Raw genomic sequence first — 15,572 nt, forward strand, 5'->3', positions numbered from 1 at the left:
GTGGGTCTCCCATAGTATTTGCTTATGCCTTCCAAGCAAAAGCTTCCAAAAATTAGGACGGAGCAACTTGCAATGCCCCTTTCAAGAAACATGCAGTACAGCATATTACAAACGTAAGTCCCATTATTGCGGAGTGGGTCTCCCATAGGATTTGCTCATGCCTTCCAAGCAAAAGCATCCAAAAATTAGGACGGAGCAACTTGCAATGCCCCTTACAAGAGCCATGCAGTAGTGCATATTACAAACATAAGTCCCATTATTGCAGAGTGGGTCTCCCATAGGGTTTGCATATGCCTTCCAAGCAAAAGCTTCCAAAAATTAGGACGGAGCAACTTGCAATGCCCCTTACAAGAACCATGCAGTACAGCATATTACAAACATAAGTCCCATTATTGCGGAGTGGGTCTCCCATAGAATTTGCTTATGCCTTCCAAGCAAAAGCTTCCAAAAATTAGGACGGAGCAACTTGCAATGCCCCTTACAAGAACCATACAGTACAGCATATTACAAACATAAGTCCCATTATTGGGGAGTGGTCTTCCCATAGGATTTGCTTATGCCTTCCAAGCAAAAGCATCCAAAAATTAGGATGGAGCAACTTGCAATGCCCCTTACAAGAGCCATGCAGTAGTGCATATTACAAACATAAGTCCCATTATTGCGCAGTGGGTCTCCCATAGGATTTGCTTATGCCTTCCAAGCAAAAGCTTCCAAAAATTAGGACGGAGCAACTTGCAATGCCCCTTACAAGAACCATGCAGTACAGCATATTACAAACATAAGTCCCATTATTGCGGAGTGGGTCTCCCATATGATTTGCTTATGCCTTCCAATCAAAAGCTTCCAAAAATTAGGACGGAGCAACTTGCAATGCCCATTACAAGAACGATGCAGTACAGCATATTACAAACATAAGTCCCATTATTGCGGAGTGGGTCTCCAATAGTATTTGCTTATGCCTTCCAAGCAAAAGCTTCCAAAAATTAGGACGGAGCAACTTGCAATGCCCCTTTCAAGAACCATGCAGTACAGCATATTACAAACATAAGTCCCATTATTGCGGAGTGGGTCTCCCATAGGATTTGCTTATGCCTTCCAAGCAAAAGCTTCCAAAAATTAGGACGTAGCAACTTGCAATACCCCTTACAAGAGCCATGCAGTACAGCATATTACAAACATAAGTCCCATTATTGCGGAGTGGTTCTCCCATAGGATTTGCTTATGCCTTCCAAGCAATAGCTTCAAAAAATTAGGACGGAGCAACTTGTAATGCCCCTTACAAGAGCCATGCAGTACAGCATATTACAAACATAAGCCCCATTATTGCGGAGTGGGTCTCCCATAGGATTTGCTTATGCCTTCCAAGCAAAAGCTTCCAAAAATTAGGACTGAGCAACTTGCAATGCCCCTTACAAGAACCATGCAGTACATCATATTATAAACATAAGTCCCATTATTGGGGAGTGGTCCTCCCATAAGATTTGCTTATGCCTTCCAAGCAAAAGCATCCAAAAATTAGGACGGAGCAACTTGCAATGACCCTTACAAGAGCCATGCAGTAGTGCATATTACAAACATAAGTCCCATTATTGCGGAGTGGGACTCCCGTAGGATTTGCTTATGCCTTCCAAGCAAAAGCTTCCAAAAATTAGGACGGAGAAACTTGCAATGCCCCTTACAAGAACCATGCAGTACAGCATATTACAAACATAAGTCCCATTATTGCCGAGTGGGTCTCCCATAGGATTTGCTTATGCCTTCCAAGCAAAAGCTTCCAAAAATTAGGACGGAGCAACTTGCAATGCCCCTTACAAGAACCATGCAGTACAGCATATTACAAACATAAGTCTCATTATTGGGGAGTGGTTCTCCCATAGTATTTGCTTATGCCTTCCAAGCAAAAGCATCCAAAAATTAGGACGGAGCAACTTGCAATGCCCCTTATAAGAGCCATGCAGTACAGAATATTACAAACATAAGTCCCATTATTGCGGAGTGGGTCTCCCATAGTATTTGCTTATGCCTTCCAAGCAAAAGCATCCAAAAATTAGGACGGAGCAACTTGCAATGCCCCTTATAAGAGCCATGCAGTAGTGCATATTACAAACATAAGTCCCATTATTGCGGAGTGGGACTCCCATAGGATTTGCTTATGCCTTCCAAGCAAAAGCTTCCTAAAATTAGGACGGAGCAACTTGCAATGCCCCTTACAAGAACCATGCAGTACAGCATATTACAAGCATAAGTCCCATTATTGCCGAGTGGGTCTCCCATAGGATTTGCTTATGCCTTCCAAGTAAAAGCTTCCAAAAATTAGGACGGAGCAACTTGCAATGCCCCTTACAAGAACCATGCAGTACAGCATATTACAAACATAAGTCCCATTATTGGGGAGTTGTTCTCCCATAGTATTTGCTTATGCCTTCCAAGCAAAAGCATCCAAAAATTAGGACGGAGCAACTTGCAATGCCCCTTTTAAGAGCCATGCAGTACAGCATATTACAAACATAAGTCCCATTAATGCGGAGTGGGTCTCCCATAGGATTTGCTTATGCCTTCCAAGCAAAAGCTTCCAAAAATTAGAACGGAGCAACTGGCAATGCCCCTTACAAGAGCCATGCAGTACAGCATATTACAAACATAAGTCCCATTATTGCGGAGTGGGTCTACCATAGGATTTGCTTATGCCTTCCAAGCAAAAGCTTCCAAAAATTAGGATGGAGCAACTTGCAATGCCTCTTACAAGAACCATGCAGTACAGCATATTACAAACATAAGTCCCATTATTGGGGAGTGGTTCTCCCATAGTATTTGCTTATGCCTTCCAAGCAAAAGCTTCCAAAAATTAGGACGGAGAAACTTGCAATGCCCCTTACAAGAGCCATGCAGTACAGCATATTACAAACATAAGTCCCATTATTGCCGAGTGGGTCTCCCATAGGATTTGCTTATGCCTTCCAAGCAAAAGCTTCCAAAAATTAGGACGGAGCAACTTGCAATGCCCCTTACAAGAACCATGCAGTACAGCATATTACAAACATAAGTCCCATTATTGGGGAGTGGTTCTCCCATAGTATTTGCTTATGCCTTCCAAGCAAAAGCATCCAAAAATTAGGATGGAGCAACTTGCAATGCCCCTTATAAGAGCCATGCAGTACTGCATATTACAAACATAAGTCCCATTAATGCGGAGTGGGTCTCCCATAGGATTTGCTTATGCCTTCCAAGCAAAAGCTTCCAAAAATTAGGACGGAGCAACTTGCAATGCCCCTTACAAGAGCCATGCAGTACAGCATATTACAAACATAAGTCCCATTATTGCGGAGTGGGTCTACCATAGGATTTGCTTATGCCTTCCAAGCAAAAGCTTCCAAAAATTAGGATGGAGCAACTTGCAATGCCTCTTACAAGAACCATGCAGTACAGCATATTACAAACATAAGTCCCATTATTGCGGAGTGGGTCTCCCATAGTATTTGCTTATGCCTTCCAAGCAAAAGCTTCCAAAAATTAGGAAGGAGCAACTTGCAATGCCCCTTACAAGAACCATGCAGTACAGCATATTACAAACATAAGTCCCATTATTGGGGAGTGGTTCTCCCATAGTATTTGCTTATGCCTTCCAAGCAACAGCTTCCAAAAATTAGGACGGAGCAACTTGCAATGCCCCTTACAGGAACCATGCAGTACAGCATATTACAAACATAAGTCCCATTATTGCGGAGTGGGTCTCCCATAGTATTTGCTTATGCCTTCCAAGCAAAAGCTTCCAAAAATTAGGACGGAGCAACTTGCAATGCCCCTTTCAAGAAACATGCAGTACAGCATATTACAAACGTAAGTCCCATTATTGCGGAGTGGGTCTCCCATAGGATTTGCTTATGCCTTCCAAGCAAAAGCTTCCAAAAATTAGGACAGAGCAACTTGCAATGCCCTTACAAGAATCATGCAGTACAGCATATTACAAACTTAAGTCCCAATATTGCGGAGTGGGTCTCCCATAGGATTTGCTTATGCCTTCCAAGCAAAAGCTTCCAAAAATTAGGACGGAGCAACTTGCAATGCCCCTTACAAGAACCATGCAGTACAGCATATTACAAACATAAGTCCCATTATTGCGGAGTGGGTCTCCCATAGTATTTGCTTATGCCTTCCAAGCAAAAGCTTCCAAAAATTAGGACGGAGCAACTTGCAATGCCCCTTACAAGAACCATGCAGTACAGCATATTACAAACATAAGTCCAATTATTGCAGAGTGGGTCTCCCATAGGATTTGCTTATGCCTTCCAAGCAAAAGCTTCCAAAAATTAGGACGGAGCAACTTGCAATGCCCCTTACAAGAACCATGCAGTACAGCATATTACAAACATAAGTCCCATTATTGGGGAGTGGTCCTCCCTTAGGATTTGCTTATGCCTTCCAAGCAAAAGCATCCAAAAATTAGGACGGAGCAACTTGCAATGTCCCTTACAAGAGCCATGCAGTAGTGCATATTACAAACATAAGTCCCATTATTGCGGAGTGGGTCTCCCATAGGATTTGCTTATGCCTTCCAAGCAAAAGCTTCCAAAAATTAGGACGGAGCAACTTGCAATGCCCATTACAAGAACGATGCAGTACAGCATATTACAAACATAAGTCCCATTATTGGGGAGTGGTCCTCCCATAGGATTTGCTTATGCCTTCCAAGCAAAAGCATCCAAAAATTAGGACGGAGCAACTTGCAATGCCCCTTACAAGAGCCATGCAGTAGTGCATATTACAAACATAAGTCCCATTATTGCGGAGTGGGTCTCCCATAGGATTTGCTTATGCCTTCCAAGCAAAAGCTTCCAAAAATTAGGACGGAGCAACTTGCAATGCCCCTTACAAGAACCATGCAGTACAGCATATTACAAACATAAGTCCCATTATTGCGGAGTGGGTCTCCCATATGATTTGCTTATGCCTTCCAAGCAAAAGCTTCCAAAAATTAGGACAGAGCAACTTGCAATGCACATTACAAGAACGATGCAGTACAGCATATTACAAACATAAGTCCCATTATTGCGGAGTGGGTCTCCAATAGTATTTGCTTATGCCTTCCAAGCAAAAGCTTCCAAAAATTAGGACGGAGCAACTTGCAATGCCCCTGTCAAGAACCATGCAGTACAGCATATTACAAACATAAGTCCCATTAATGCGGAGTGGGTCTCCCATAGTATTTGCTTATGCCTTCCAAGCAAAAGCTTCCAAAAATTAGGACGTAGCAACTTGGAATACCCCTTACAAGAGCCATGCAATACAGCATATTACAAACATAAGTCCCATTATTGCGGAGTGGGTCTCCCATAGGATTTGCTTATGCCTTCCAATCAATAGCTTCAAAAAATTAGGACGGAGCAACTTGCAATGCCCCTTACAAGAGCCACGCAGTACAGCATATTACAAACATAAGCCCCATTATTGCGGAGTGGGTCTCCCATAGGATTTGCTTATGCCTTCCAAGCAAAAGCATCCAAAAATTAGGACTGAGCAACTTGCAATGCCCCTTACAAGAGCCATGCAGTAGTGCATATTACAAACATAAGTCCCATTATTGCGGAGTGGGACTCCCATAGGATTTGCTTATGCCTTCCAAGCAAAAGCTTCCAAAAATTAGGACGGAGCAACTTGCAATGCCCCTTACAAGAACCATGCAGTACAGCATATTACAAACATAAGTCCCATTATTGCGGAGTGGGTCTCCCATAGGATTTGCTTATGCCTTCCAAGCGAAAGCTTCCAAAAATTAGGACTGAGCAACTTGCAATGCCCATTACAAGAATGATGCTGTACAGCATATTACAAACATAAGTCCCATTATTGCGGAGTGGGTCTCCAATAGTATTTGCTTATGCCTTCCAAGCAAAAGCTTCCAAAAATTAGGACGGAGCAACTTGCAATGCCCCTGTCAAGAACCATGCAGTACAGCATATTACAAACATAAGTCCCATTATTGGGGAGTGGGTCTCCCATAGTATTTGCTTATGAATTCCAAGCACAAGCTTCCAAAAATTAGGATGGAGCAGCTTGCAATACCCCTTACAAGAGCCATGCAGTACAGCATATTACAAACATAAGTCCCATTATTGGGGAGTGGTTCTCCCATAGATTTGCTTATGCCTTCCAAGCAAAAGCATCCAAAAATTAGGATGGAGCAACTTGCAATGACCCCTTACAAGAGCCATGCAGTACTGCATATTACAAACATAAGTCCCATTAATGCGGAGTGGGTCTCCCATAGGATTTGCTTATGCCTTCCAAGCAAAAGCTTCCAAAAATTAGGACGGAGCAAAAAAAATTTTCATGTCCAAAAAAAATTTTTTTCAACTTCTTTCAATTTTACCCCAGTGGGATATATATTATACCCACACACATTTATAACTCTCCTGGGGTACCCTCACACATTTTATTCCCTCATTTAGTGGATATTTTCACAAAAAAGTGAAATTTTCAAAAATCCAGAAAACGTCGAAATCCAGAAAAAAATCCAGAAAATTAGCTGAAAAAGACTAAATAACAAGGACTAATAAGGCGAATCGCTCTGGAACTGAAATCGGAACGCTCACTGACATTTCCCCTATCTGAAAGTCTGATAAACGCCGGAAAAATGACTAAGTCCAAAAAAAAAAAAATTTTCAACTTTTTTGAATTTTACCCCCGCTCGATATATATTCTACCCACACACACGTGGAACTCTATGGGGTACCCTCACACATATTATTCCCTCATTTAGTGGATATTTTCACAAAAAAGTTAAATTTTCAAAAATCCAGAAAATTAGCTGAAAAAGACTAAATAACAAGGACTCATTGGGCGAATCGCTCTGGAACTGAAATCGGAACACTCACTGACATTTCCCCTATCAGAAAGTCTGATAAATGGCAGAAAAATGACAAAGTCCAAAAAAAAATTTTTTTCAACTTCTTTCAATTTTACCCCAGTGGGATATATATTATACCCACACACATTTATAACTCTCCTGGGGTACCCTCACACACATATTATTCCCTCATTTAGTGGATATTTTCACAAAAAAGTGAAATTTTCAAAAATCCAGAAAACGTCGAAATCCAGAAAAAAAATCCAGAAAATTAGCTGAAAAAGACTAAATAACAAGGACTCATAAGGCGAATCGCTCTGGAACTGAAATCGGAACGCTCACTGACATTTCCCCTATCTGAAAGTCTGATAAACGCCGGAAAAATGACTAAGTCCAAAAAAAAAAAAATTTTCAAATTTTTTGAATTTTACCCCCGCTGGATATATATTCTACCCACACACATGTGGAACTCTCCTGGGGTACCCTCACACATATTATTTCCTCATTTAGTGGATATTTTCACAAAAAAATTAAATTTTCAAAAATCCAGAAAATTAGCTGAAAAAGACTAAATAACAAGGACTCATTGGGCGAATCGCTCTGGAACTGAAATTAGAACGCTCACTGGCATTTCCCCTATCTGAAAGTCTGATAAACGCCAGAAAAATGACTAAGTCCCAAAAAAAAATTGTTTTAACTTTTTTCAATTTTACCCCAGTAGGATATATATTCTACCCACACACATGTGGAACTCTCCTGGGGTACCCTCACACATATTATTCTATCATTTAGTGTATATTTTCACAAAAAAGTGAAATTTTCAAAAATCCAAAATATTGGCTGAAAACTACTAAATATCAAGGACTCATTGGGAGAATCGCTCTGGAACTGAAATCGGAATGTTCACTGACATTTCCCCTATCTGAAAGTCTGATAAACGCCGGAAAAATGACTAAGCCCAAAAAAAATTTTTTTTCACCTTTTTTGAATTTTACCCCCGCTGGATATATATTCTACCCACACACATTTGGAACTCTCCTGGGGTACCCTCACACATATTATTCCCTCATTTAGTGGATATTTTCACAAAAAAGTTAAATTTTCAAAAATCCAGAAAATTGACTGAAAATGAATAAATATTAAAGGACTCATTGAGCGAATCGCTCTGGAAATGAAATCGGAACGCTCACTGACATTTGCCCTATCTGAAAGTCTGATAAACGCCGGAAAAATGACTAAGTCCAAAAAAAAAATATTTTCAACTTTTTTCAATTTTACCCCCGTGGGATATATATTCTACCCACAGACATGTGGAACTCTCCTCGGGTACCCTCATACATATTATTCCCTCATTTAGTGGATATTTTCACAAAAAAGTGAAATTTTCAAAAATCCAGAAAATTAGCTGAAAAAGACTAAATAACAAGGACTCATTGGGCGAATCGCTCTGGAACTGAAATCGGAACACTCACTGACATTTCCCCTATCAGAAAGTCTAATAAATGGCAGAAAAATGACAAAGTCCAAAAAAATTTTTTTTTCAACTTCTTTCAGTTTTACCCCAGTGGGATATATATTATACCCACACACATTTGTAACTCTCCTGGGGTACCCTCACACATATTATTCCCTCATTTAGTGGATATTTTCACAAAAAAGTGAAATTTTTAAAAATCCAGAAAACGTCGAAATCCAGAAAAAATCCAGAAAATTAGCTGAAAAAGACTAAATAACAAGGACTCATTGGGCGAATCGCTCTGGAACTGAAATCGGAACACTCACTGACATTTCCCCTATCTGAAAGTCTGATAAACGCCGGAAAAATGACTAAGTCCAAAAAAAATTATTTTTCAACTTTTTTGAATTTTACCCCCACTGGATATATATTCTACCCACACACATGTGGAACTCTCCTGGGGTACCCTCACACATATTATTCCCTCATTTAGTGGATATTTTCACAAAAAAGTGAAATTTTCAAAAATCCAGAAAATTAGCTGAAAAAGACTAAATAACAAGGACTCATTGGGCGAATCGCTCTGGAACTGAAATCGGAACTCTCACTGACATTTCCCCTATCTGAAAGTCTGATAAACGCCGGAAAAATGACTAAGTCCAAAAAAAATTATTTTTCAACTTTTTTGAATTTTACCCCCACTGGATATATATTCTACCCACACACATGTGGAACTCTCCTGGGGTACCCTCACACATATTATTCCCTCATTTAGTGGATATTTTCACAAAAAAGTGAAATTTTCAAAAATCCAGAAAATTAGCTGAAAAAGACTAAATAACAAGGACTCATAAGGCGAATCGCTCTGGAACTGAAATCGGAACGCTCACTGACATTTCCCCTATCTGAAAGTCTGATAAACGCCGGAAAAATGACTAAGTCCAAAAAAAAATGTTTCAACTTTTTTCAATTTTACCCCCGTGGGATATATATTCTTCCCACACACATTTGGAACTCTCCTGGGGTACCCTCACACATATTATTCCCTCATTTAGTGGATATTTTCATAAAAAAGTTAAATTTTCAAAAATCCAGAAAATTAGCTGAAAAAGACTAAATAACAAGGACTCATTGGGCGAATCGCTCGGGAACTGAAATCGGAACACTCACTGACATTTCCCCTATCTGAAAGTCTGATAAACGCCGGAAAAATGACTAAGTCCAAAAAAAAATTTTTTTCAACATTTTTGAATTTTACCCCCGCTGGATATATATTCTACCCACACACATTTGGAACTCTCCTGGGGTACCCTCACACATATTATTCCCTCATTTAGTGGATATTTTTACAAAAATGTGAAATTTTCAAAAATCCAGAAAATTAGCTGAAAAAGACTAAATAACAAGGACTCATTGGGCGAATCGCTCTGGAACTGAAATCGGAACACTCACTGACATTTGCCCTATCTGAAAGTCTGATAAACACCGGAAAAATGACTAAGTCCAAAAAAAAAATGTTTTCAACTTTTTTCAATTTTACCCCCGTGGGATATATATTCTACCCACACACATTTGGAACTCTCCTGGGGTACCATCACACATATTATTCCCTCATTTAGTGGATATTTTCACAAAAAAGTAAAATTTTCAAAAATCCAAAATGTTGGCTGAGAACGACTAAATATCAAGGACTGATTGGTCGAATCGCTCTGGCACTGAAATCGGAATGCTCACTGAAATTTCCCCTATCTGAAAGTCTGATAAACGGCAGAAAAATGACTAAGTCCCAAAAAAAAGTTTTTTAAACTTTTTTCAATTTTACCCCAGCAGGATATATATTCTACCCACACACATGTGGAGCTCTCCTGGGGTACCCTCACACATATTATTTCATCATTTAGTGTATATTTTCAAAAAAAAAGTGAAATTTTCAAAAAACCAAAATATTGGCTGAAAACTACTAACTATCAAGGACTCATTGGGCGAATCGCTCTGGAACTGAAATCGGAATGTTCACTGACATTTCCCCTAACTGAAAGTCTGATAAACGCCAGAAAAATGACTGTCCAAAAAAATTTTTTTTCAACTTTTTTCAATTTTACCCTCGTGGGATATATATTCTACCCACACACATTTGGAACTCTCCTGGGGTACCCTCACACATATTATTCCCTCATTTAGTGGATATTTTCACAAAAAAGTGACATTTTCAAAAATCCAGAAAATTGGCTGAAATTGACTAAATATCAAGGACTCAATGGACGAATCGCTCTGGCACTGAAATCGGAACGCTCACTGACATTTCCCCTATCTGAAAGTCTGATAAATGCCAGAAAAATGACTAAGTCCAACAAAAATTTTTTTTCAACTTTTTTGCATTTTACCCCCGCTGGATATATATTCTACCCACACACATTTGGAACTCTCCTGGGGTACCCTCACACATATTATTCCCTCATTTAGTGGATATTTTCACAAAAAAGTGAAATGTTCAAAAATCCAGAAAATTAGCTGAAAAAGACTAAATAACAAGGACTCATTGGGCGAATCGCTCTGGAACTGAAATCGGAACGCTCACAGACATTTGCCCTATGTGAAAGTCTGATAAACGCCGGAAAAATGACTAAGTCCAAAAAAAAAATGTTTTCAACTTTTTTCAATTTTACCCCCGTGGGATATATATTCTACCCACACACATTTGGAACTCTCCTGGGGTACCCTCACACATATTATTCCCTCATTTAGTGGATATTTTCACAAAAAAGTGAAATTTTCAAAAATCCAGAAAATTTTCTGAAAATGACTAAATATCAAGGACTTATTGAGCGAATCGCTCTGGAACTGAAATCGGAATGCTCACTGACATTTTCCCTATCTGAAAGTCTGATAAACGCCAGAAAAATGACTAAGTCCAAAAAAAAAATGTTTTCAACTTTTTTCAATTTTACCCCCGTGGGATATATATTCTACCCACACACATTTGGAACTCTCCTGGGGTACCCTCACACATATTATTCCCTCATTTAGTGGATATTTTCACAAAAAAGTGAAATTTTCAAAAATCCAGAAAATTGGCTGAAAATGACTAAATATCAAGGACTTATTGAGCGAATCGCTCTGGAACTGAAATCGGAATGCTCACTGACATTTTCCCTATCTGAAAGTCTGATAAACGCCAGAAAAATGACTAAGTCCAAAAAAAAAATGTTTTCAACTTTTTTCAATTTTACCCCCGTGGGATATATATTCAACCCACACACATTTGGAACTCTCCTGGGGTACCCTCACACATATTATTCCATCATTTAGTGGATATTTTCACAAAAAAGTGAAATTTTCAAAAATCCAGAAAATTAGCTGAAAAAGACTAAATAACAAGGACTCATTGGGCGAATGGCTCTGGAACTGAAATCGGAACGCTCACTGACATTTCCCCTATCTGAAAGTCTGATAAACGCCGGAAAAATGACTAAGTCCAAAAAAAAATTTTTTTCAATTTTTTTGAATTTTACCCCCGCAGGATATATATTCTACCCACACACATTTGTAACTCTCCTGGGGTACCCTCACACATATTATTCCCTCATTTAGTGGATATTTTCACAAAAAAGTGAAATTTTCAAAAATCAAAAATATTGGCTGAGAACGATTAAATATCAAAGACTCATTGGGCTAATCACTCTGGCACTGAAATCGGAAAGCTCACTGACATTTCCCCTATCTGAAAGTCTGATAAACGCCAGAAAAATGACTAAGACCCCAAAAAAAATTTTTTCAACTTTTTTCAATTTTACCCCAGTAGGATATATATTCTACCCACACACATTTGGAACCCTCCTGGGGTACCCTCACACATATTATTCCCTCATTTAGTGGATATTTTCACAAAAAAGTGAAATTTTCAAAAATCCAGAAATTTGACTGAAAACGAGTAAATATTAAAGGACTCATTGGGCGAATCGCTCTGGAACTGAAATCGGAACGCTCACTGACATTTGCCCTATCTGAAAGTCTGATAAACGCCGGAAAAATGACTAAGTCCAAAAAAAAAATGTTTTCAACTTTTTTCAATTTTACCCCCGTGGGATATATATTCTACCCACTCACATTTGGAACTCTCCTGGGGTACCCTCACACATATTATTCCCTCATTTAGTGGATATTTTCACAAAAAAGTGAAATTTTCAAAAATCCAAAATATTGGCTGAGAACGAATAAATATCAAGGACTCATTGGGCGAATCACTCTGGCTCTGAAATCGTAACGCTCACTGACATTTCCCCTATCTGAAAGTCTGATAAATGCCAGAAAAATGACTAAGACCCCAAAAAAAATGTTTTCAACTTTTTTCAATTTTACCCCAGTAGGATATATATTGTACCCACACACATTTGGAACCCTCCTGGGGTACCCTCACACATATTATTCCATCATTTAATGGATATTTTCACAAAAAAGTGAAATTTTCAAAATCCCAGAAAGTTGACTGAAAACGACTAAATATTAAAGGACTCATTGGGCGACTCGCTCTGGAACTGAAATCGGAAAGCTCACTGACATTTGCCCTATCTGAAAGTCTGATAAACGCCAGAAAAATGACTGTCCAAAAAAATTTTTTTTCAACTTTTTTCAATTTTACCCCCGTGGGATATATATTCTACCCACACACATTTGGAACTCTCCTGGGGTACCCTCACACATATTATTCCCTCATTTAGTGGATATTTTCACAAAAAAGTGAAATTTTTAAAAATCCAGAAAATTAGCTGAAAAAGACTAAATAACAAGGACTCATTGGGCGAATCGCTCTGGAACTGAAATCGGAATGCTCACTGACATTTCCCCTATCTGAAAGTCTGATAAACGCCACAAAAATGACTAAGTCCCCAAAAAAAATTTTTTCAACTTTTTTAAATTTTACCCCAGTAGGATATATATTCTACCCACACATATTTGGAACTCTCCTGGGGTACCCTCACACATATTATTCCCTCATCTAGTGGATATTTTCACAAAAAAGTGAAATTTTCAAAAATCCAGAAAATTAGCTGAAAAAGACTAAATAACAAGGACTCATTGGGCGAATCGCTCTGGAACTGAAATCGTAACGCTCACTGACATTTCCCCTATCTGAAAGTCTGATAAACGCCAGAAAAATGACTATGTCCAAAAAAAATTTTTTTCAACTTTTTTCAATTTTACCCCCGTGGGATATATATTCTACCCACACACATTTGTAACTCTCCTGGGGTACCCTCACACATATTATTCCCTCATTTAGTGGATATTTTCACAAAAAAGTGAAATTTTCAAAAATCCAGAAATTTGACTGAAAACGACTAAATATTAAAGGACTCATTGGGCGAATCGCTCTGGAACTGAAATCGGAACGCTCACTGACATTTGCCCTATCTGAAAGTCTGATAAACGCCGGAAAAATGACTAAGTCCAAAAAAAAAATGTTTTCAACTTTTTTCAATTTTACCCCCGTGGGATATATATTCTACCCACTCACATTTGGAACTCTCCTGGGGTACCCTCACACATATTATTCCCTCATTTAGTGGATATTTTCACAAAAAAGTGAAATTTTCAAAAATCCAAAATATTGGCTGAGAACGAATAAATATCAAGGACTCATTGGGCGAATCACTCTGGCTCTGAAATCGTAACGCTCACTGACATTTCCCCTATCTGAAAGTCTGATAAACGCCAGAAAAATGACTAAGACCCCAAAAAAAATGTTTTCAACTTTTTTCAATTTTACCCCAGTAGGATATATATTGTACCCACACACATTTGGAACCCTCCTGGGGTACCCTCACACATATTATTCCATCATTTAATGGATATTTTCACAAAAAAGTGAAATTTTCAAAATCCCAGAAAGTTGACTGAAAACGACTAAATATTAAAGGACTCATTGGGCGAATCGCTCTGGAACTGAAATCGGAAAGCTCACTGACATTTGCCCTATCTGAAAGTCTGATAAACGCCAGAAAAATGACTGTCCAAAAAAATTTTTTTTCAACTTTTTTCAATTTTACCCCCGTGGGATATATATTCTACCCACACACATTTGGAACTCTCCTGGGGTACCCTCACACATATTATTCCCTCATTTAGTGGATATTTTCACAAAAAAGTGAAATTTTTAAAAATCCAGAAAATTAGCTGAAAAAGACTAAATAACAAGGACTCATTGGGCGAATCGCTCTGGAACTGAAATCGGAATGCTCACTGACATTTCCCCTATCTGAAAGTCTGATAAACGCCAGAAAAATGACTGTCCAAAAAAATTTTTTTTCAACTTTTTTCAATTTTACCCCCGTGGGATATATATTCTACCCACACACATTTGGAACTCTCCTGGGGTACCCTCACACATATTATTCCCTCATTTAGTGGATATTTTCACAAAAAAGTGAAATTTTTAAAAATCCAGAAAATTAGCTGAAAAAGACTAAATAACAAGGACTCATTGGGCGAATCGCTCTGGAACTGAAATCGTAACGCTCACTGACATTTCCCCTATCTGAAAGTCTGATAAACGCCAGAAAAATGACTATGTCCAAAAAAAATTTTTTTCATCTTTTTTCAATTTTACCCCCGTGGGATATATATTCTACCCACACACATTTGTAACTCTCCTGGGGTACCCTCACACATATTATTCCCTCATTTAGTGGATATTTTCACAAAAAAGTGAAATTTTCAAAAATCCAAAATATTGGCTGAGAACGACTAAATATCAAGGACTCATTGGGCGAATCACTCTGGCTCTGAAATCGTAACGCTCACTGACATTTCCCCTATCTGAAAGTCTGATAAACGCCAGAAAAATGACTAAGACCCCAAAAAAAATTTTTTCAACTTTTTTCAATTTTACCCCAGTAGGATATATATTGTACCCACACACATTTGGAACCCTCCTGGGGTACCCTCATACATATTATTCCCTCATTTAGTGGATATTTTCACAAAAAAGTGAAATTTTCAAAAATCCAGAAATTTGACTGAAAACGACTAAATATTAAAGGACTCATTGGGCGAATCGCTCTGGAACTGAAATCGGAAAGCTCACTGACATTTGCCCTATCTGAAAGTCTGATAAACGCCAGAAAAATGACTGTCTAAAAAAATTTTTTTTCAACTTTTTTCAATTTTACCCCCGCTGGATATATATTCTACCCACACACATTTGTAACTCTCCTGGGGTACCCTCACACATATTATTCCCTCATTTAGTGGATATTTTCACAAAAAAGTGAA

Source organism: Phyllobates terribilis, unplaced genomic scaffold (genome assembly GCF_046119375.1).
Source record: "Phyllobates terribilis strain yellow unplaced genomic scaffold, ASM4611937v1 Scaffold_253__1_contigs__length_2831437, whole genome shotgun sequence".
Classification (NCBI taxonomy): Eukaryota; Metazoa; Chordata; class Amphibia; order Anura; family Dendrobatidae; genus Phyllobates; species Phyllobates terribilis.